The 23,103-nt window shown below is 44.4% G+C and overlaps 1 protein-coding gene across 3 annotated transcripts in view; it reads left to right on the forward strand.

Moving 5' to 3' along the window:
- pknox2 (pbx/knotted 1 homeobox 2) overlaps nucleotides 1-23,103 on the forward strand; it is a 489,281-nt gene that overhangs the window by 437,740 nt on the left and 28,438 nt on the right. The gene's annotated exons all lie outside the window — the stretch shown is intronic.

Here is a 23,103-nt window from a genome sequence, read left to right on the forward strand (position 1 = left end):
GAGATGTTTGTGGAGAGTACTTGTCAGAGATTCATCGCTGTGGTGCAACACTCTAGCTGTGGCCTCTGATACCATCAAGTCTGTGAAGTGCAGGCTAAATATTTCCTTAATATTGGCAACATCAGGGATATTCAGTACACTATCTGTTAAAGATAGATGGTGGAAAAGCCGTTTATTATTAGATGAGGATCATAGATTGAAATAGACTTGGAAATTGTATACATTGAATGTATTCTGGTATTATATACATTCAATATAGTTAGGTATTGGAATTCTTCAGTTAAGTACGGTATTCAGTTTTCTTTTCCCATTAATTCTCTCACTCTGATACCATGAGCTACTGTTTTAATCTACTCTGCACAGCTGCAGTAAAGACACCAGCTGGTACACTTCCAGTGCATAAAACTACAGGAAAAGCAAACAGCAAAGATTGTCTGCAGCAGAAGTCATTTTGCTTCTGAGTGATCTCATCCATGACCATTTTTGCTGCAGGCTTCTCTTCTGGATACTTCAAGAGATATTTCCCTTTCCCCACATAGGGTTGCAATGTTGCTGTGTTCCTTCCTGGCACTGAAATAGTAAAAAGACCAAGACTTTGCTTTGTTCAACCTTGAACTTGATGCTTTTCCCTCTTGCGGTGTGACTTTGCCACCAAACATTCAACTTTATACTGGTGCTTCTGATTCCTCTAGAGATGCTTGCCTCCCTTTTGCATAAATAAATTCCTGTTGGTATTTGATCCAAACTTGTTTATGACATGGATCACACAATCCTGTTTATTTCAACATACTTTAATTTGTTGTAGTTTATGAACAACGAGCAAATCAACAGAAAAGCTTAGAAGTGAATAAACTGAAGATTTAATGATGAAATCGTATTGCATTGTGATTTTTAAAAAGTGATTACATACCAGTGTTTAAAATGACAATGAGAAATTAATCTATTGTATTAGTTTGGTGGTTGAGAAGATCTCTCAAACACAGCAAATTGATTTGTTTATTTTTTTATCATTGACCTCGAGAACAATTTCCTATTGTCACCCAATAACCATCAATCCCCTTCTGATAAGCTGAAACATATCTCTTAGGTTTTTGAGCCTTTTTGTGCTGCCACCATTAATTGTCTATCTTTAAAGTTATTCCATCCCCATTAACTACTGCATGAAATAGTAATAATTGCCCTTCCTAATAACGCTAGATTTTCTTAATTTCAGAGGAAATTTATCATCATAGTACAAATATGTCACCATATACAACAATGGGATTTATTTTCTTGTGGACATATTCAATACATCCATAATACATTAATAACCATAACAGAATCAATGAATGACCGCACCAACTTGGGCATTCAACCAGTGTGCAAAGGACAACAAACTGCGCAAATACCAAAAGAAAGAAATAATAATAATAGATAAATAATCACTAAATATTGAGAGCATAAGATGAAGAGTCTTTGAAAGTGAGTCCATAGGTTGTGAGAACAGTTCAATAACGGAGCAAGTGAGGTTGAGTGAATGTTCAGTCCTATACTACGTGTGCTAATTGTTGGAGTAATAACTGTCATTCTTTCATCCTTTTACATTTATTCTTCTCTGAAAGCTATGTCAGTAACCAAATTATGAGTGCCATGGTATTACAATTTGAGGTGTTTTGGAGTGAGGAATTCAATTCCGGCATCATCTGTCAAGAGTTTGTACATTCTCCCTGTGAACTATGTGGGTTTCCTCTCACAGTCCAAAGTTGTACAAATTAGTAGGTTACTTGGTTATTTTAAATTGTCCTGACAATATTGCAAGTGCATGCCGTCAGAGGTGCTTTTTCCATTGACACACTGATAAACTTTCCTGAAACACTTGCATTCTTAAGGTATGTCACCCAAGTGCCAATAACTGAGTCCCCATCTCCCTCAAACCTTATAACCTAAATCTGTGTGAGCACGGTGCTGAACCTGGTTCGTCCTAACCTACAGAACAATGCACTTAGAAAGAGGGATTGAATAGCTGGTACAAACTCTTATGTAGTTCATATGATCAAGGAAAACTTGCCTTCACTCTTGTTCTTAGATAGCTGATGGGTCCAATGTGGGATCCACAAATTACTGTTGGTGGGGCAGAAAATGGTTGACAGGGTGAGTAGCTGAGTAATATGGGAAGCAGTTCACTCCTGCTTTTTCCCCTGGGTTTCTACGTGTTTCCGATGAAGAGACTCCAGGTTCTCAATGCTATTTCAGATGTGGCTCCTCCATTTTGATTAGCTACAGGTGGGGGATTCCCAAGAATTGGTGAGGATGTTACATTTGTCTCATGAAAGCTTGAAGAATATCTTTGAATTGTTTTTTCTGTCCTAGTAATCACACACAGAGCTCAGTGTAGTGTGTTTGATGTGGGAACAGGACATGGGGCAAGTGAAAGTTTACTGTCTTAGGCTTGGAGAAATACCATGAAAATGAACTTTTGCAATAGCAGCATCATACATTAGAAACATGACAAACATAAGTTAACATAAACTTAAATTAATATAAATTATATGCTCACACATCTTTAGTTTACATCTAGACAAGGTCTGATGGATATGCAACTTAAATGACCAAATGAGCATAAGGACACTAGTGCAATGAAATATGAGAGAGAAGAGAGAAAAGAGTCTGAGGTGTGTTAGGGACTTACAATTTGTTTGAAGAATGTGATGGCAGTGGTGAAGAAGCTTTGAGGTTCTGGCCTAATGGCAGCTTTGAGAAGATGGCATGGCCCTGATGATGGACGTTGCCTTTCCGAGAGATTGATTCTTGTAGGTGTTCCTGATGGTGGGAAGAGCTGCACCCATAATGGAGCTGGGTGAGTATGAGAACTGCTTTAATGCAGGAGATATTGGCTGGGAGTGGACCCCAAAGTGGTTTACTTTTCCTGGAAAATTTGTGGAGACCACATTGGTGATACTTCTCCAAGGCTGATCTAAGCCTCTGAAGTGCTTACAAGGGTGGAGATCACTGCTCTGAGTAGACCGTGGACCTTGTCCCACATCTGTGGTCTGATCTTAAGAGTGTCAAAGATTGTGCTGGTGAGGTACCATTCATAACTCAGCCATTTTGCCACCATACCCCTCTACAGGGAACGCAGTCTTAGGCCAGCCAGTTGTTTTACCCTTGTCTATCTTGTGCCTTCAGAAACTGGTATGTCACCTGCCTGCAACTTCCAGCTTGGCTGTGATCAACTAATTAAAGCCAGTTCGTGTACAGCAGAATTTTCTTGTGGGTCATCAAATCAGTGTGGAGGCATTGGGAATACTGTGCCATAATGTGCGAATATCAAACCCCACATACAAGCATGTGTAATTTTATTGAAAGGTGTAATAATTTTCCATTAATGTAGCATTCAATTTGACATTCTTGCTAAGTAACAGCTGCTGTCATTGCTGCAAAGCCTGGCATACCTAACTCCAAAAGGTTGCTGATGTCATGTGAATATGGTCAACACACAACCACGATCGTGGCTGAATATCAAATAATGCTCTCCCTTTTAAAAATTGTGGTTTGACTATAGAATGTTCAAGTATTTGGACTCCTGCCACAGCTGGCAAGTTGTCCTGGCAACAGTCACTTTTAGCCCCAAAGTGTTATCTTGTAATTCTTGCCTTTTGCTGCTCTTACAATGCTTACCCTTGTATCTTCTGTGGGTGGAGCTGCTGATAGTGATCATTACTAAGGACTGTGCAGAGGTCGACTTGACCAACGTCACAGAATTTTATTTTGCAGACAATTCATTAGGCAAGGAGGGAGCCAGTGTTTCATTCCTTTCCTCAGCTGGGCAAAGAGATGGAGGTGGCTGCTCTCTTTCTCCCCCTGCTCTACAGTTTCCATATCACATCACCCAGCCTCTTCCTCGAGCAGTGGCAGCCCATCTTTTTATTGGCAAGGCGCGTGCTGCATGCAACAGACTGCACTGAGACCTCCATATCTATCTGGAGCTTATTCTAAGATGGTTGTGGAGTCTAGATCTTTGGGACTATTAAAAGTGAAGGTGGATATATTTTTGAAAGATCAAGGAATCTTTGGAAACTAGCACAGAAAAGTTGATGAGGCCTGGGGCACATCAAACATGACCTTATCGATTGATGGGATAGGTTTATTATTGCAACATATATTGAAGTACAAAGAAAAGGTCTGCATTCCATCCAGGCAGATCATTCCATACATAAGTACATTGACAAAGTACAAAACGAAAGGCAATAACAGAAATCAGAATATCATGTTACAGTTTTAGAAAAAGTGTAGCACCAGTACTCAGATAAGATGTATGGGCCATGATGAGGTAGATTGAGAGAGCAGAAGTCATTTATTGTTTTATAGATCTGTTCAAGAGTCTGAGTGGCCTCCTACTTCTCGTATTTTCATATGTTCCCAGGTAACAGTTCTGATCACGGGAGGGCTGGGTGAGAGCAGGGGAAATATAATGAGTCTCAAGCACCATCCCTTAATGCAAGGGTCATCAATGAGCAATCCCCTCTAAAACAAAAGATGCAGCTTTGCAAAGAAGGACATTGCTTCATCTGTGGGGTTTAACTTCGATAGAATTCATGTTTCCTTTTCTCTGTTTAAAACAACACCTGGGCCCTGTTTCCTGTACTCCTTTTCTCACCTGACTGCACTCCGTTTAAGTTCACCTAATTCACTAGAAGCCTCCGTGTTCTATTGTCTAACATCTTTTTTTAGAAAATCTGATTTTAATATGTATTGGTATACTGATCGGAGCAATATCCAATAGTCTGCCATCAAAGTGTGAGGGTGCCAGATTATCAGAACAGAATTATAATGGCAGATTAATCATTTTATGCATGTTGTGAAAGTTGTGAATGTGGATCTCCTTGCCCTAAATGCCTATGGTTTCCAATCATGACCGCGGTAACAATGTACATTTGCGCCACAACCACTTCCATCGATACCAATCTGCACAGCCCCCAAGAATTACTATTTGGATTTAATGCGTGTTCCAGAACTTTCTGGCATTAATCCATGCCAGCGTACTAGCAAAGGCACTACAGAGCCACAACTGGTATGATTTTGGTAACTAAGCGAGAATAACTGAGAGGAAGGGAGCCTGTGATTCATTAACCATGACCTTGTGAATGGTGGTGGAGCAGAGGAGGAGCATTCCTGAACCAAGAGGACACTTAAGACAAAGATCAAAATGACAAGGCAGATGAACTCTGCACATGAAGATCCATCTCACGCTTGGAGCAGTACGAAAAGTAAATTGCATAACTGGACAAGAGGTATTGAGGAGGGTGTAAAGAAAAACTTATCTTGGTGGACTCACAGAGGAGGTCTGCTGGTCAGCTCTTCTTGCCCTTAGTTCTTCTCCCCACATTGTAGAGGAATACCGTCTGGCTACAGGAGAGGAAGTGACTGTATAATCATATATAATACTACAGCAGCCCATCACTATGCTACATAAGAGTGCATGCTATTAGGCCAGAGGTAATGGGCCAACTCTGAGAGAGAGCTTGCATATTAATTCTGTCTCAGAGGAACTGGATGAGTACTGTGACTGAGGAGCACGATGGAAAGACTGTATATGCCTGCACTCCAAAATGCTGGGTGCTTTGGCCAGTCTGACAGAATATAAGAGATATCAAATGACATGGAGGAGGCCATGCAGCAGGATAGTTAAAGTTACTGGATTATTATACAGAGTCTTGGACTCCTGGTGCAGTACCCTGAATTTGCGACCATGATACCTGGGAAATTTCAGTAAATAAGGAATTAAAACATTAGCATCAGTAATGAATTGTCATAAACACCTATCTGCTTCACTTCAGGAAAAGAAATCTATCTTTTTTCGGACTGTGTAATTCCAGATCCTCCAATGTTTCAGACCTAACTGAGATTTAGGGTGAGCATTCAATATTAGGCATCTGTTGCTGTCCGCAGCCCAGTCTCCAAAACCCCTGTGAGGATTTATGTAGAGCTAGGAGCATGTCATTTCTACCTGGAAGGTGTGCACAGTTCTGTACCAACTAGTGCGGGCATCTCAAAGTTGATGAAGCTGACTTGGTGCCACAGATGTAGGGGCCATCCACACTTTTCATATGTGACTGGAGTCTGATCACTTTTGAGACTCGATTGCTGTAACAACTGAGACATTCCTCCAGGAACAAACTGCTGTCCTTCGAGAACTGAGCGCTGATAATAGGCGCATACTCTTGCCATCGGGTGCAGGCTGCCAGTATGCGGAAACTACTTATCTGAATTGGCTCGAGTTGAGGTTCTTTGACAGCTGCCGTGTGCTCTGGGCTTTGCAGATAAGCAGGCCTTTGTCTGCCAGGATCCCTTCAGTGGATGCCAGGCAACATGCTCACCTGCTTCTCCACAATCCAAACCACAACTCTTCATCCTGAGATATCCCCGTCACAATCAGGCCCTCCATACAGGCTCTAGTCATGGTCATCCATCAAGAATGTCAGCAGTTATATATTAGGCAAAGAAAAAAAACACTCTGTGAAATGGTGTTGTCCGTCGTGGTGGGTGATGCTTGGAGGCCAAAATATTGTTGAGCATTCTCAGAAGGTATTATAAAATATCAAGTAATTATTCTCTGTTGATGCAGAGTAAATTTTTCTTGGTGGTATTGTTTACTCTTAGCAATGAATGAAGATATTGTGGCGGCTCTTTTCCTAGCGTATGCGAACCGACTCACAATTAGATAGCCTACGGGGGTTTGCGAGCACAGAGCTTTGGAGCCTCTTCGCCATGGGGGGCCGGTTGACAGAGGCTTAAAAGTGAGGCTGAAGTTTTCGAATAAAGTTTTTCCTTCGACTGCAGTTACCGACTCCGTGTCGTAATTTTAGCGCTGTTTGTAGCACACCGCTACAATTGGTGACCCCGACGGTCCAAACGATTTTTGGACCAGAAATGACCGACGCCGCCTCTGTTCATGCGGTTTCGTTGAAACTGCCGGGTTTCTGGACACAGCGCCCGGACCTATGGTTCCAGCAAGCCGAAGCCCAATTCCACGTTCGCCGGATCACCTCAGAAGACACCCGCTACTACTACGTGGTGGGCTCCCTCGACCAGGACACAGCTGCCCAGGTCGCGGAGTTCGTACAGTCGCCCCCGACAGAGGGCAAGTACACGGAATTCAAAGCCCTGCTCCTCAGGATTTTCGGACTCTCACGGCGCGAGCGGGCTGCCCGTTTACTGCACCTGGATGGCTTGGGCGACAGACCTCCATCGGCTTTAATGAATGAGATGTTGTCTCTGGCCGAGGGACACACAGGCCTCATGTTTGAGCAGGCATTCCTGGAGCAGCTGCCCGAGGACATACGCCTGCTGCTGTCCGACGCGGATTTCAGTGACCCCCGGAAGGTGGCAGCCCGGGCGGACTTGCTGTGGAACGCCAAAAAGGTGAGCGGGGCGTCCATCGCACAGATCACCCAGCCACGCTCCCGGCAGCAAACCAGTCCAGGCCCGGCCGCAGAGCCCACTAACCCCCGGCCCAATGACCACTGGTGCTTCTACCACCAGCGGTGGGGCGCAGAAGCCCGCCGTTGCCGCCCGCCCTGCAAGTTCCCGGGAAACGCCAGGGCCAGCCGCCGCTGATGGCTACGGCGGCTGGCCATCGGGATAGCCTCCTGTATGTGTGGGATAGCAGGTCGGGACGCCGCTTTTTGGTCGATACTGGGGCTGAGGTCAGCGTTTTACCTCCGACAAGTTACGACACTCGCAGCAGGGCACCGGGTCCCCCCCTGAGGGCCGTGAATGGCAGCACAGTAAGGACCTATGGCACCCGTCAGGTGCAGCTACAGTTCGGCCCCAGCCAGTTCACGTGGGACTTCACACTGGCCGCCGTAGCCCAACCGCTTCTGGGTGCGGATTTTTTGCGAGCTCACAGCCTGCTGGTTGACCTGCCCAGGAAGAGACTGGTACACGCCGAGACCTTTCAGACGTTCTCCCTGGGCGCGGCCCAGTTGCCAGCCCCTCACCTCGGCTCCATCACGCTGTCCGACAACGACTTCACCAGGGTCCTGGCGGAGTTCCCATCGGTTCTGGCACCGCAGTTCACAGCAGCCATGCCCAGGCACGGCGTACAGCACCACATCCCGACACAGGGACCACCCCTCCATGCCCGTGCTCGGCGGCTTCCCCCGGACAAGCTCCGACTGGCGAAGGAGGAGTTCCAGAGAATGGAGGAATTGGGGATCATCCGGCGGTCCGACAGCCCCTGGGCTTCCCCCCTGCACATGGTGCCCAAAGCGACGGGGGGCTGGAGACCGTGCGGCGACTACCGCAGGCTGAACGAGGCTACCACACCGGACCGCTACCCTGTGCCGCACATTCAGGACTTTGCGGCAAACCTGCACGGCGCCCGGATCTTCTCCAAGGTCGACCTTGTCCGAGGGTACCATCAAATCCCGATGCATCCTGACGACGTCCCCAAGACGGCTCTCATCACCCCGTTTGGCCTCTTCGAGTTCCTCCGCATGCCGTTCGGCCTGAAGAATGCCGCACAGACGTTCCAGCGGTTAATGGACGCGGTGGGACGGGACCTGGACTTCGCGTTCATCTATTTGGATGACATCCTCATAGCCAGCAGCAGTCGTCAGGAGCATCTGTCCCACCTCCGTCAACTCTGCGCCCGACTGAGTGAGTACGGTCTTACAATCAACCCTGCCAAATGCCAGTTCGGACTTGATACCATTGACTTCCTGGGCCACAGGATTACTAAAGACGGGGCAACCCCTCTGCCCGCTAAGGTAGATGCGGTCCGCCACTTCCCCCGACCCACCACGGTCAAAGGCCTTCAGGAATTCGTAGGTATGGTCAATTTCTACCGCCGCTTCCTCCCTTCAGCTGCCCGGATCATGCGCCCCCTGTTCGCCCTGATGTCGGGTCCGAGCAAGGACATTACCTGGGACGAGGAGTCCGCCGCCGCTTTCGTTCAAACGAAGGAAGCTTTGGCTGACGCCGCAATGCTAGTACATCCCAGAATGGACACCCCTACCGCCCTCACAGTGGACGCATCAAACACGGCAGTCGGTGGGGTGCTGGAGCAGCTCATCGCAGGTCGCTGGCAACCCCTGGCGTTTTTCAGCAAACACCTGCGGCCACCCGAGCTCAAGTACAGTGCTTTTGACCGGGAACTGTTGGCGCTCTACCTGGCAATCCGGCATTTCAGGTACTTCCTAGAAGGTCGGCCCTTCACCGCGTTCACGGACCACAAACCGCTTACCTTTGCGTTTACGAAGGCATCCGACCCCTGGTCATCCCGCCAGCAACGCCACCTGTCCTACATCTCTGAATACACAACGGATGTCCGGCACGTCTCGGGTAAGGACAATGTCGTGGCGGATGCGCTCTCTCGCCCTACCGTTCATGCCCTTTCCCAAGGGGTAGACTTTGAGGCACTGGCAGAGGCACAGCAGGTAGATGAGGAGATTCCGAGTTACAGGACTGCAGTCTCTGGTTTGCAGCTCCAGGACTTCCCCGTGGGCCCAGGTGAGAGGACCCTACTCTGTGACGTCGCCACCAACCAGCCCCGTCCGGTCGTCCCCGCAGCCTGGCGGCGACGTGTTTTCGACTCCATTCATAACTTGGCGCATCCCTCCATCCGGACAACTGTCCGGATGGTTTCCAGCAGGTTCGTTTGGCACGGACTCCGCAAACAGGTCAGTGAATGGGCCAGGACGTGCATGCACTGCCAGATGGCCAAGGTTCAGCGGCACACCAAAGCCCCACCGCAGCAGTTCCATCCCGCCCACCGGCGTTTCGACCACATTCATGTGGATATCGTGGGCCCCCTGCCAGTGTCGCGCGGAGCGCGTTACCTCCTGACTATCGTGGACCGGTTCACAAGATGGCCAGAGGCGGTCCCGCTCACCGACACCACCTCCGAATCTTGCGCCCGAGCCCTGATCGCCACCTGGATATCCCGCTTTGGTGTACCAGCCCACATTACCTCCGACAGAGGCGCCCAGTTCACCTCCAGCCTGTGGTCAGCTATGGCCAGCCTTTTGGGGACTCAGCTGCACCACACCACTGCCTACCACCCACAGTCGAACGGGCTAGTGGAGCGTTTCCACCGTCACCTGAAGTCGGCCCTCATGGCCCGCCTGCGAGGAGCCAACTGGGCGGACGAGCTTCCCTGGGTCCTTCTCGGCATCCGCACAGCGCCCAAGGACGACCTGCACGCCTCGTCGGCCGAGTTGGTATACGGCGCGCCCCTGGCCGTCCCCGGGGAGTTCCTACCAGCCCCGAGGGGGCAAGAGGAAGAACCCGCTGCAGTCCTGGGCAGACTTCGCGAGAAGCTCGGTAACCTGGCCCCCATACCCACTTCACAGCATGGGCGGCACCCGACCTGCGTACCCAAAGACCTACGGAACTGTAAGTTTGTGTTTGTACGAAGGGGCGGGCATCGGCCACCGCTGCAGCGGCCATACGAGGGGCCGTTTACGGTGCTCCGGAACAACGGGTCCACGTTCGTGCTGGACGTTGGGGGGAAGGAGGAGGTTTTCACGGTGGACCGCCTCAAGCCGGCCCATGTGGACCTGGCGCAACCGGCCGAGTTTCCGGCGCCTCGGCGCAGAGGCCGACCTCCCAAGCAGGTTCTGGCCCTGGCTGTGGACATTGGGGGGTGTATCGCCGGTTCTGGGGGGGGGTTATGTGGCGGCTCTTTTCCTAGCGTATGCGAACCGACTCACAATTAGATAGCCTACGGGGGTTTGCGAGCACAGAGCTTTGGAGCCTCTTCGCCATGGGGGGCCGGTTGACAGAGGCTTAAAAGTGAGGCTGAAGTTTTCGAATAAAGTTTTTCCTTCGACTGCAGTTACCGACTCCGTGTCGTAATTTTAGCGCTGTTTGTAGCACACCGCTACAATATTTCATTTCAGTTATTCAGTTATCACGACTGTGGAGTGTGTACATGGACAGAAGAAACTGATGAAGGATGGGACAGTTCATGCTGCAGTGGGACTTTAATTGCTCCTTGTTGAGTGTTTTTGAAAGCAGACTTATTTCCGCCAAATTGCCAAGGTACCTCCCCATCGTTATAAGGCTAGCTTAGGATGAAGGTATTGTAGAGTATCCATAAACCATGTTCTTGGGCCTATAAATTTCTGTAATATTATTGAAACATGGACCATTGTCCATATTTTCCATAGTTTGTGAGAGGACTGTTAATGTTAACAATTGCCCCATCTGTCTCTGACATGCTTCAGTCAAGAGGTCTGCCTAGTTGGTCTCATCTTCAAGCTTTTGTCATGTCATGTTGTATATTTTGGCTCCTTGAATCTCTGCTGACTTGCAAAGTAATCACTGATTTCCCCAGTAACTTCTCTCCATATTCCCATGAATCTCCCCCCAGATTCTATCACACACATGCCCGTGAGGAACAAGTTAGAATGGCCAATTAATCCACCGGTATGCACATCTTTGTGATGTGGCAAGAATACAAAAGACCTGGTGGAAAACCATGTGATCACAGGGAGAATATGCAGACTCCACACACAGACAGCAGAGGTCAGGATCGAACCATTATCACGAGAGCACCACTGTGCTGCTCATCATTCTTCTATTAAATACCTGCATTTATGAAGGCACATAATTGCTGTTTGCACTGGTTTTTGTCTCCAGTTTGGTACGGTTCTATGGCTTTGTATTAGCAACCTTGACTTCTGAAGGTCTCTATTTTACAAAAGATCTCTTAGCTTCCTGGTTCCTCAGATAAACACACACAAAATGCTGGAGAAACTCGGCAAGTCAGCCAACATCTGTGGAGGGGAATAAACGGTCAACGTTTCAGGCTGAGACCCTTCATTAGAACTGGAAATAAAGAGAACAGAAGCAAGAATAAGGTGGGGTTGAGAGGGGGAAGGAGTACAAGCTGGCAGGTGATAGGTGAGACCAGGTGAGAGGGAAGGTGGGTGGGGGAGGGGGGATGAAGTAAGAAGCTGGGGGGGTGGGGAAGGTAAAGGGTTGAAGAAAAAGACCTCATAGGAGAGGATAGTGGACCATGGATGACAGGAAAGGAGGGGAACCAGAGGGAAGTGAGGGGCAGACCATGTGAGAAAGTGAACCATGAAAGATATTCGCCTCCATCGGTGCTACCTGGCTTGCTGAGTTCCTCTGGCATCTTGAGTGCGTTGCTCAAGATTTCTGGCATCTGCAGAATGTTTTTTGTTCTTCATATAACCGATTTTTTCTTTTCAGGATTCACGTCTGCCTCCCAGGAGGTATTTCCATAGAGTCTCTGCCCAGCCATGCTATTGGTTGTGGTGTTGAACATTACATGTTACAGAGATCATGAGCAGGTTATTGCCAGCTGGGGTCCATGGACCCCTTACTTAATTATATTTGTCCATGGCATAAAGAACATTGGGAACGCCTGATTGCCAGTTACATTGATGGTTTGGATTCCTGAGGTGTTTAAACTTCAATCATGGCATTTGTCTGCAAGTATCTTTACTGAATCCACTCAATTGGATTGAATGACTCTTCTTTAGCTCCTGAGGGATCAGCCTAAACACAGCTGTTAATGATGAAGCAATATCCAAGGCGCACAATGAACCATTGCCATCTTTAACTATTAAAGGTAGCAGTTCCATAGTTAAGAAGTCCCCTTTTCTTCAAGGTGAGATGTGCTGCAGCTGAATGACCTCTCCCAGTAGGACCTTGAGTTCCAAAGTCTGGTTAAAAGCAGGCGTTGTCCCAGCGTACAGACTCTTTGCTTGCTCGCAGAGTGCATGAACTCGAGACATTCTGCAAGCGATCAAATTAATTGTAATCGGGGCCAAGTTGGGTTGCTATTACCTGGCTCCTCCTTTGGTGCCTGCTGTAATTCCATTCACCACTGTGCCCACATGTGCCATATCACCTTCCCCTTCACCTGCTGGTGTGTTTCAGGCAAAGGCTAGACCCAACACAGAATCAGCTTTGGGTTTAATATCACTGACATATGTCATGAAATTTGTTGTTTTTGCGGCATCACTACAGTGCAAGACATATTAATAAAAATATACTAAAAATTACAATAAGATGTACATAATACATATATATTTAGCGATACAGCATAGGGTAGGCCCTTTAGGCCTTTTGAGCCACACCACCCAGCAACCCCACCACCCTGATTTTGACCTAACCTAATCATGGGACAATTTACAGTTAACCTTCCTGGTACATCTTTGGATTATGGGAGGAAACCGGAGCACCTGGAGAAAATTACCGGGAGAACTTACAAGACAGCGCTGGAATTGAAATCCAAACTCTGAAATGTCCCGAGCTGTAATAGCATTGTGCTAACCACTACACTACCGTGGCGCCCTTTTTGCACTATATTATCAAAAAAAATGCAAAAATAGTGTGATAGTGGTAATGGTTTGGTTCATTGTCCGTTCAGTAATCTGATGGCAGAGGGGAAAAAGCTGCTGCTAAAACATTGAATGTGTACCTCCTCTCTGATGGTAGCAATGAGAAGAGGGCATGTCCTGGGTGGTGAGGGGACAAGGCAGGAACCGGGTATTGATAGTAGATGATCAGCCATGATCTCAAAATGGCGGTGCAGGCTCGAGGGGCCGAATGGTTCTGCACCTATTGTCTATAATGATAAATGTCACCATTCGAAGCATCGCCTTTTGAAGATGTGTCTTCGATGGTTGGGAGGCAAGTGCCCATGATGGAGCTGACTGAGTTTACAACATTCTGTAGCTTTTACTGATCCTGTGCGTTGGCCTCTCGGTTCCAGATGGTGATGCAACCAGTTAGAATGCTTTCCACAGTACATCTGTAGAAATTTGCAGGAGTCTTTGGTGACATACTAAATAATCTCATGGTTCATGAAGTTGAAGGCCCCGCAAGGATGAAATGTAGCCACTGCTGTGCCGTCTTCATAACTGCATTAATATTTTAGGCCCTGGATAGATCTTCAATGATGTTGACACCCAGGAACTTGAAACTGCTCACCCTTTCCACCGCCAATTGATGGTTGAGTCATGCAGGAGACAGCAAATGATGAAAAAACATGAAGCCCTCCCATCCTGGAGTGTTCCAGACACTTAAATCAAAGGATTACTCTGATGGCATTATCTGCTCCTGTTAGTCCCATGGCCATTATAATGGTGGATTTCAGCTGCCTTGGCTGGAGTCGAGATGGGTATTGGAAGTGAAGGGGGGAGCAAACATTAATCCTTGGGGTGCTCCAGGTGAAGTTTGAGGACACTGAGAAATTTCTTCTTCTATTTGACATGTTCATGTCATGAACATGTTTGTGATTCTTGTAGAATGTCACTGTACATTGTGTTCTAATATGTATGTTTTTAGGAAGTGTTGTTTCAGGGAGACGACCGCATTGAAAGCATGGTCCAGAGAGACTGACCACCAAGTAGTGTACTGGAAAAAGATACAACTTACTGGTCACTCCGACTGGACCTGGAAACACTCTCAACATCACTGCATGATGATTGACCTCACATATGGGCAAAAATGTAGCATTTCCCTGTGCGCGTAATGATCCAGTTCCCCAAAGTGTGCGATTCTCAAATTATATTTTTGTGATTTACTCCAAAATCAGTTTTCCATTGTTACAGCCTATTATGATAAAAGTTCTAAGTAAGATTTTCTCTGGTCCTGAAAGTGAGGGATACACAGGTCAAGTATGGGAAAGCATTGATTGTACAGCCAGCCTAACCAGGGAGGGAAGAAGAAAACAAATGTTCCTCAGCAGTTTAAGTCTGCTCCAGTACTTCCAACAGGAGGCTGGAGGGAAAGCCTTTCATCCCCCCATGGTTCATGAAGTTGAAGGCATTTGCGAGGATGAGAAAGGGAAAAAGACTGCAGGGATTGGAGTGCTTGTTGGCTGGTGAAAATAGGCATAATGTCATGAATAATTGAAATTAACCCATTTGAGCTGTGCATGAGCTTTTCGCTGTGTCTCTCTGTCCCTCCTCTCACAGGATTCTTGTGAGGTGTAAACTGGTTATGCAGGTTTTAATCATTCTCTTTAAAAACATCTTAAACTGACAAGTATACTATTAGAACAATTGTCAGGGGCAAGTATTGAAAAAAAATAAACAACGATGGCAGCATCCAGTTTTCTAAAATTAGTATGCCTTTCAATTTTGAAAGGTTGAAGTTTAAGGCTTGAAGCTCTGATGCCGAATGATAGACGAGGTTAGAGAGCTGCTTGACAGATTCTCCTATACATTACTTCAGGCCCCAATTACCACTGATTCATGCAATTAGAAGACTTCATGGGCTTGTGGGCCAGGCTTGGCTGCACATCCTAATGAGGCCCTGAAGGGGGTTAATGATGATCTTGTCCGTGGACTATTGAAAGCAAGAGCCTAAGCAATTTGTACTCTTTTTAACACTCTTATTTCTTGTGGTATTTGTCTGGTTATGACAGCAAACTGATCAGGGACTGCACTTCCCTCAGTGATTGTGGAAGATACCTGCTAATAATTTGATCCTTACTACAAATTAATTTTTAATTTGATTAAAAATCATTAAAATTTTGCAGTCCTTATTGTACGGTGGGTGTACCCTTAAGATTTCACTAAAGGACACACAGCAAACAAATTGAAAACAGCCTGGAAAGATTGGCTACATTGCACACCTCTTGCCATTGCATTGCAGTATCTTCAGAATTGTGATACATTTTGGAAAAAGCTTAAAAAAGAAGAAACAAAGTTATTCATGTCTTTCATCTCTGTTATTTGCACAAGTTAACACATCTCAAGGTTTGGCTATTGAAAAACAACCCCATTGGGCATTTGGACATCTCAGAATGTTGTTCTCTGTTCTGAAAGGACCTGCTCTCTGGTCCTAAACTCCCTGACTCTCCATGTCCACTCTATCTAAGCCTTTCAATATTCGATGAGATACCCCACTCATTCTTCTAAACTCTGGCAAGTACAGGCCCCAAACCATCAAATGCTCCTCATAAGTTAACCCTTTAAAAGGTATCAGTGCCACCTGATAAAAGGTATCAGTGCCACCTGATAAAAGGTATCAGTGAACCTGGATTAATTCCAACTGGATATGAAGGTGATACAGTGGTTAAATTACGAGAAGAGTCACTCAGGCTAACAATCGAGAGATGTGATCAAATCTCACCAAAGCAGCTTGGAATTTAAATTCAGTTTAGAGTGGAACAATCTGGAATTAAAATTCAAAGCAACCAACATTAATAATCATGATGATCATGAATTTACAGATTCTGGTAAAACACATCTGGTTCACGGATGTCCTTCAAGGGAGGTAATTGCTTTCCCTACACAGCCTGGCCTCTGTGTGAATTGTGTAGTGGTATAGTTGACTCTTAACTGTCCTTAGTGAAAGTAGCCCAGCAAACCATTCTGTTACATTGTTGCTTCTTCATACAAGCAATAAAACAATACAGTAAGAAGGATATACCATACTATGCAAAAGTCTTAGGCACATATATATAGTATATAGCTAGGGGTCTAAGACTTTTACACACTACTGCAGTAATTTTATGTATTGCACTGTACTGCTCCCAAAAAAGAACAAATTTCATGACGTGAGAGCAATGATAAACCTGATTCTGATATGGGTCTCTTTTGTGGACTGAGAGTGGGAAGGGGACAGGAAGAGGGGAATCATAGTTGGGAAAAGGGGAGGGAGCAGGAAACGCCAGAGAGACATTCTGTAATAGTCAATAAACCAATTGTTTAGAATCAAATGACCTTCCCTGGTGTCTTAGGGCTGTGTTGTCTACACTGGCGCCTCCCTCTGCCCCTGGCACTCCTTCTCTGCCGCCTATTCCTCACCCCTCCGCGGTGCTCCACCCTCCAAAATCCTTTGCTCTCAGCAGATTCCCCGTCCACGCCACGTTGACAAATACAGTACTCTGCAAAAGTCTTAGGCACTCAAGCTAAAGATATGGGTATGTGTCTCAGACTTTTGTACAGCATTGTACCTCCACACTGACTTTGGACACAGAAAAGTCGTTCTCAGTCTTGCTGATGTCCATGCAGTCGGGATATCTGTCCCATGGACTAGTCAATGAACAGTGTACTACTGTTATATTCACAGAACCATATCCTGAGGACAATGTCTCAGTCATTATCATCATGATCCCTGGATATACCCTTTCCCCACTACATGGCAGCAGCATATTTTAGAGGCAACAAGAATAGCCCTGGGGATCAACCAAGGATGCAGGCTAATAATTATTAACAGTTGGATCCTGGCATGGAAAAGCCCTTCAAGTTGCATTCAATCTTGACTTGAAAATATTTACTGCTCCATCAGTTTATTTCCTGGAACTCGCTACTCTAAAGCTCTTCACCAGAAAGATGGCAATGGTTCAAAAAGGTGGCAACTACCTCCTGCTCAAAGACAGTTATAGGGATGGGCAATAAATGCCAGCTCGGCCTAGACCCCAAAAAATGAATGTGGGGAATAATGGTCTTTGGTATTTGTTGAGTTTACGTTGATATAGCAGATTTCTTAAAACCCCATTTTGTGCACCAGTGCCTCAGTTTATCCCCCAATGCCTAATTTATAGGAGTTGGCAAAAGAACATATGTTTTCCATTTGCACCGATGCGCAAAATGTTGGGATTTTAATTGTTTGTTTGTGATCTGTAGTACTTCCTGGCATGTGTTTTCCTTGGCTCATGGAGTCTTGGGTTCAAGCTCCACTCCGGAGTCAGAGTCATACGGCACAGAAATAGGCCCTTCAGCCCAATTGGTCCCTGCTGACCAAGATGCCCCATCAAATCTAGTCCCATTTGCCAGCATTTGGCCCATATCCTTCTAAACTTTTCCAATTCATTCACCTGTCTGACTGTCTTTTAAGTTACTGTTATACCTGCCTCAGCCACATCCGCTGGCAGCTGATTCCACATGGATATCACCTTTGAAATATAAAAAAAAACAGGTTCATCTTAAATCTTTCCCCTCTCACCTTAAACCTCTAATTCTTGATTCCAGGTAAAAAGGCTGACTATATTCACCCTAACTATGCCCCTTATGATTTTTTTATACCTTTATAAGATCACCTCTCAGTCTCCTATGTCTTTTGTCTGTTCAACCTCAGTCCTGGCAGCAGAGATTTGAATGTAACCTTGGCTGAGAAGGAATATTAATGCAATGTTAAACCTTAGATGAATGTAAAAATAGTACAACTTAATAGATTATTTGGTCAATAGAATATTCAAGAAAGGGGTTGTTACAGAGTTAGATAAGAGAAAGACTACCAAGTGGGTTAAACATAATTATTTTAAATTTGAACACTAAATTCAACTACAGGAATACCCACTAAAGGTAATCTAATCAAAAGAGGTAAGCAGATGCCTCCAACCACCTAAAAGTCTATCAACACTGTAATGAAGTGTTGGTCCACATTATGAGCTCAAGGCACTGTACATTGTTTCATCCACAGTCTGACTCTGCAGTGAGAGTACTACCGGTTGCTCAATTGTTAATGAGGAGATTGTGATGCTTCACATATTTTTAACATCATCAGATCAGAATCAGGTTTAATATCACCAGCATATGTTGTGAAACTTGTTAACTTAGCAGCAGTAGCACAATGCAAAACATGATAAATATAGAGAAAAATAAATAAGCAATTGAATTACAGCGTGTGAGTATATATTAAATAGTTAAATTTAAAATAGTGCAAAAACAGAAATAATAAAAAAGTCAGGTAGTGTTTATGGGTTCAATATCCATTTAAGAATGGGATGGTAGTGAGTGTACCTCCATTCAGGAGACCATTGTCATTCAAAGATGATTAGAGAGAAAGCTACGACACAGGAGGGCTCAAATCATACAACCTGATCGGCCAGTTAGTAGTTGTAAGACATCAGTTATATGCCTCCTTGCCTCTTTTGCACAACAAACAATTGAAAAGTTGCAAAGCAATAAGTGTCGTGAGGGGAACAGGGCATCTGACGCCTCAGCAAAGAAAACAAGCAAGTTTGCAATTCTTAATCTAATCCAATTGAAGGACTGTGAAACGAGTAAAGCAAAGAGAGGACTGGGGGAATTCAGTAGCAGTTCAAATGTGGACAAAGAAACTGGCGACAAAAGATTGAATTAAAGAACAAAAAGAAAATTCTTACGCTTTTCAAGATCTCCATATTGTAAGGCTGATTGGAAATAATTAATACTTGGCACACCTTTTAAGAGGGTAGTATTTACTGCATCAGACTGTCAAACGAATAGTTAGAATTCAAATGGCAATTTGGGATTTCACATTGGGTTTAACTCGCCTCCTTCACAGATGTACTAAATCAATGACTGAAAAAACATCAGGCGGTGGTAGAACAGTGCAATGATGACAGTAAAGTTCAGATTATTGTCTGTAATGACGCCTGGTTGCTGTAATATTTTCACATAACAGCATTGCCTTGAGTCTCGCTGATATTTTAACATCAAAAGCTTGATGAATATTCCTCGTGAACAATTTATGCTGTATACATGTTCAAGCGTTCCTTATCTCGTACAGTTTGTTCCTCATACCAGGGCGTGGTGTTCTGTTGCTGAAATGTGGATTGATCCATAAAATTACTTTTTATGAAGGATATTAGCAAATTATTTGTACATGAACAAAATGAACTCAATTATTGCTTGTCATGTGGTTATTTTTGGCTTAATTTTGTTGTAAAAAAAAGACATCATGTGACATGCTTTTGCTGGAGGACTTTGAAATTTTATACAGAAAAATTGATTTCTGAAATTATAGCTCAATTATGGAACAAAGCAAACAATATCCAGGGTCTTTGTGAAGTAAGGTAACAGTTAACTTCTTAAAAGATGATTGAAAAAGAAATGGAGGAAGGAAAATGAACAAGAATTGAGGAATGAATTGTAAATGAAGAATAGAAAGTGAAATAAAGTGCAATAATTATTAGATGAAGGGAAGGAGAAAAATGGAGAATGCAAAATAAGAAAATAACATGTTTATAGAAACTTTATGAAACTCATGGGAAGATTAAGACTTGACGCCATTTTGTCGTGCATTTAATATTTCAATAATATTTAAATAATATTGTAAATATTTTGATCAAGTTTTCTTTGTTTTTACATAATGCATTGCGGGTTATATGTAGAAGTATGTAAATGGCATATGTCATTATGCTGCCACATCATATGCATGCGCCTCAGTAAAAGTAAAAATGAAACTAACATACATGAGTTATCCTGGCTCCATGTTTTTCTTTTAATTAGCTTGATGTTTAATAGTTAAAAAACCTAGCAGTGGTGACAAGGAAGGTTTTAAAGAAACCTGAGACAAATACTTACCTATTAAAGGGCAGTGAGATGTTTGAGTTTAAATAAAAAAGGAGAAGATGTTCGAGTTTTTAAAAAGGCAGAAAATGGATGAAATTCATAGGTTCCTAAATGGTGAGTACTGGGTGATAATAACATAATTAAAAAAAACAAATGGCTGGCTACATTGGAAAGATTGCACACCAGGTGTCTGGATTTTGTACACTGAGCAAATTGAAGCAAATGAAATAACCAATGAGAAGGGAGTGCCAATTTGCTCTGTTTAAAGGCACACAGTTTGTTAAGCAACAAACACAAAATGCTGGAGGAATTCAGCAAGCCAGGCAGCATCTAGGAAAAGAGTACAGTTGACGTTTCAGGCTGAAACCCTTATATTTTGTTTGCGTAGCCTCCAACCTGAGGAGGAAAGCAGTAGGGATCACAGAGGGGGAGCAGTGAGAGAGGGTTTCACTGAACTCCCATTAAAGGAAAAACTTTTTTTTAGGGTAGGCATCCCTGGAAGAGACTTTGCCGTGTAGTAATCCAATCACAAGCAAGCATCTGCAGATTTACTCTTGTTTGACTACTCCAAACAATCTGGCAGAAATTAGCTTTGCCAATGTCATGAAAGTAATGTAGGAGACGGTAGGAGGCACAATTGAGTTGCAGTCAGGGATGAAAGTGAGTGTGAACAAAATTGCGGCATGGGCAAACAAATTGTGTTACTGTTGTGGCAGGGGCTCACATACACCAGACCAATGTAGACTCAAAGGTGAAACGTGCAGAAAACGCAAGGTCATGTAGGTCATATGCAAAGAGCATGTCGGACAGACAAAAAGAAGAGGACTGCACAGCAAAGAAAAAAAGATTAAATGTCAAGTTGCAGTTTCATCTGCATGCTGTTGATGGAAAATCTGATAAAGATGAGAGTGACACAGGACTGACTAGCCTTTAGATTTAAATGTGAAAACTAACAGCAAACAAACAATATTGCTTACACCAGAAGTGTACGCCAAATTAATTAAAATGGAATTGGACATTGGTTCAACTGTTTCAGTCATTCCACAAAATGTATTTGAACAGCATTTCAAAGATACTGATATCCAACTGAGAACTTATACTGGAGAAAAGATAGCTCCTGTGGGAATGACATTAGTAACAACCAATAAGCCACACCGGGCTTGTATGTGGTTAAAAACAGGAGGACCTGCCTTGTGGGGTCATGAGTGGCTGAGACAACTACAACTTGATCAGAGATCCATCTACCATTTGCATGCCTCATACACTGCAATGGAGTTAACTGAAAGCAAATTAAAAAAGGTACTGGATGATGCCACAGTAGTGTTCAAGGATGGCACTGGTAAACTCAAACATATCAAGGGTAAAATAGTGTTGAATAAAAACGCAACTCCCAAGTTTTACAAAGCTCATTTGATTCCTTATACCATCTGCGATAAAGTAACCAGTGAGCTAGATCGTATGGAGGCTGAAAGAATTCTGTCCAAGGTTGAGTGGAGCCCATGGGCAATGCCAGTAGGCCCAGTAGCCAAGATGAATGTGTCTGTCAGGATCCGTGGTTATTTTAAGGTCACCATCAACCTGGTACAGAAAATAGATCAATACCCTTTGTTGAGAATAGTGGATATCTTTGCAAACCTTTCTGGAGGAAAACACTTAAGCAAAGTGGACTTAGCTGAGGCCTACCTGCAGATGGAGATGGAAGAAGGGTCCAAAATATTTCTCTGCATAAAGACGCACGAAGAGCTTTATCACTATAATATGCCTATCTTTGGAGTAACATCTGCCCCTGCATCTGGCAGAAAGCTATGGACCAGGTGCTGCAAGGCTGCCCAGGCACTCAGTGTTACCAGGATGACATCATTGTTAATGGTAAGGATGACAAGGGACATCTCCAGAATCTCAAGGCAGTGTTAAAATGATTAGATGATTATGGGTTCAGAGCACAATGTAACAGGTGTAAATTCTTTTAGCCAAGCATCACTATCACCATCGATGCACAAGGATTACAGAACTGTGCTGAGAAGATTCAAGCAGCCAAAGACCAAAAGAATTGTCACAGTTATGGTCCATTTTAGGATTTGTCAATTACTATAATCTGTTCTTGCCAAACCTGGCTACAGTGCTCCACTCCTTGAACTGATTCCTACAGGTCGGGAAGAAATGGCAATGGACAAAGCGGTTTGAGGTGGCTTTCCAAAAGTTAAAGAAAATAGTGACGACAGACACTGTACTCACAAATTATGATGCACATTATCCGGTGAAGCTTGCCATGCACTGTTCAGGATGCCAACATGTACAGAAGAAAGGTGGAACCACTTCCTACAGTCCCAGAGTTAACTCCTACAACCACCACAGAGGACTCGCCGGAACCTGAGATTGTTTCATAGCCACAAGTCTCACCTACCAAGCAGAGTGAATCCTTCCCTCCTCATCCCCCGAGTAAAGATGGACATTATCCCCAAGAGTAAGATATCCACCTAGTGATTAAATCTTAAATATTTAGGCCTGAATGGGACAATTTAAAATTTACTATGCTGTGGATGTGTATATAGAAGTTGTGTTGCATAGTATACTGTGTATGTTTTGATATATAATCTCTGACCAGAGAGCACGCGTTACATATTTGAGTTGAGTTGCTTTCTGTATTAAGTTGGAGTTTATTGATAAGCAGGGAGGAATATTTCAGTAAAATTTGAATAATATTGTAAATATATTGCTTGATTAAGCATTCTTTGTTGTTTACATAATGCATGGGGGTTAAATGTAAAAGTATGTGAAGGGCATACGTCATTAATGCCATCATATCATATGCACGCTTCACTAAGTGTAAACATGTAATGAATGTACACGA

This window comes from Hypanus sabinus, chromosome X2, assembly GCF_030144855.1.
Source record: "Hypanus sabinus isolate sHypSab1 chromosome X2, sHypSab1.hap1, whole genome shotgun sequence".
In the NCBI taxonomy this organism is placed as follows: Eukaryota; Metazoa; Chordata; class Chondrichthyes; order Myliobatiformes; family Dasyatidae; genus Hypanus; species Hypanus sabinus.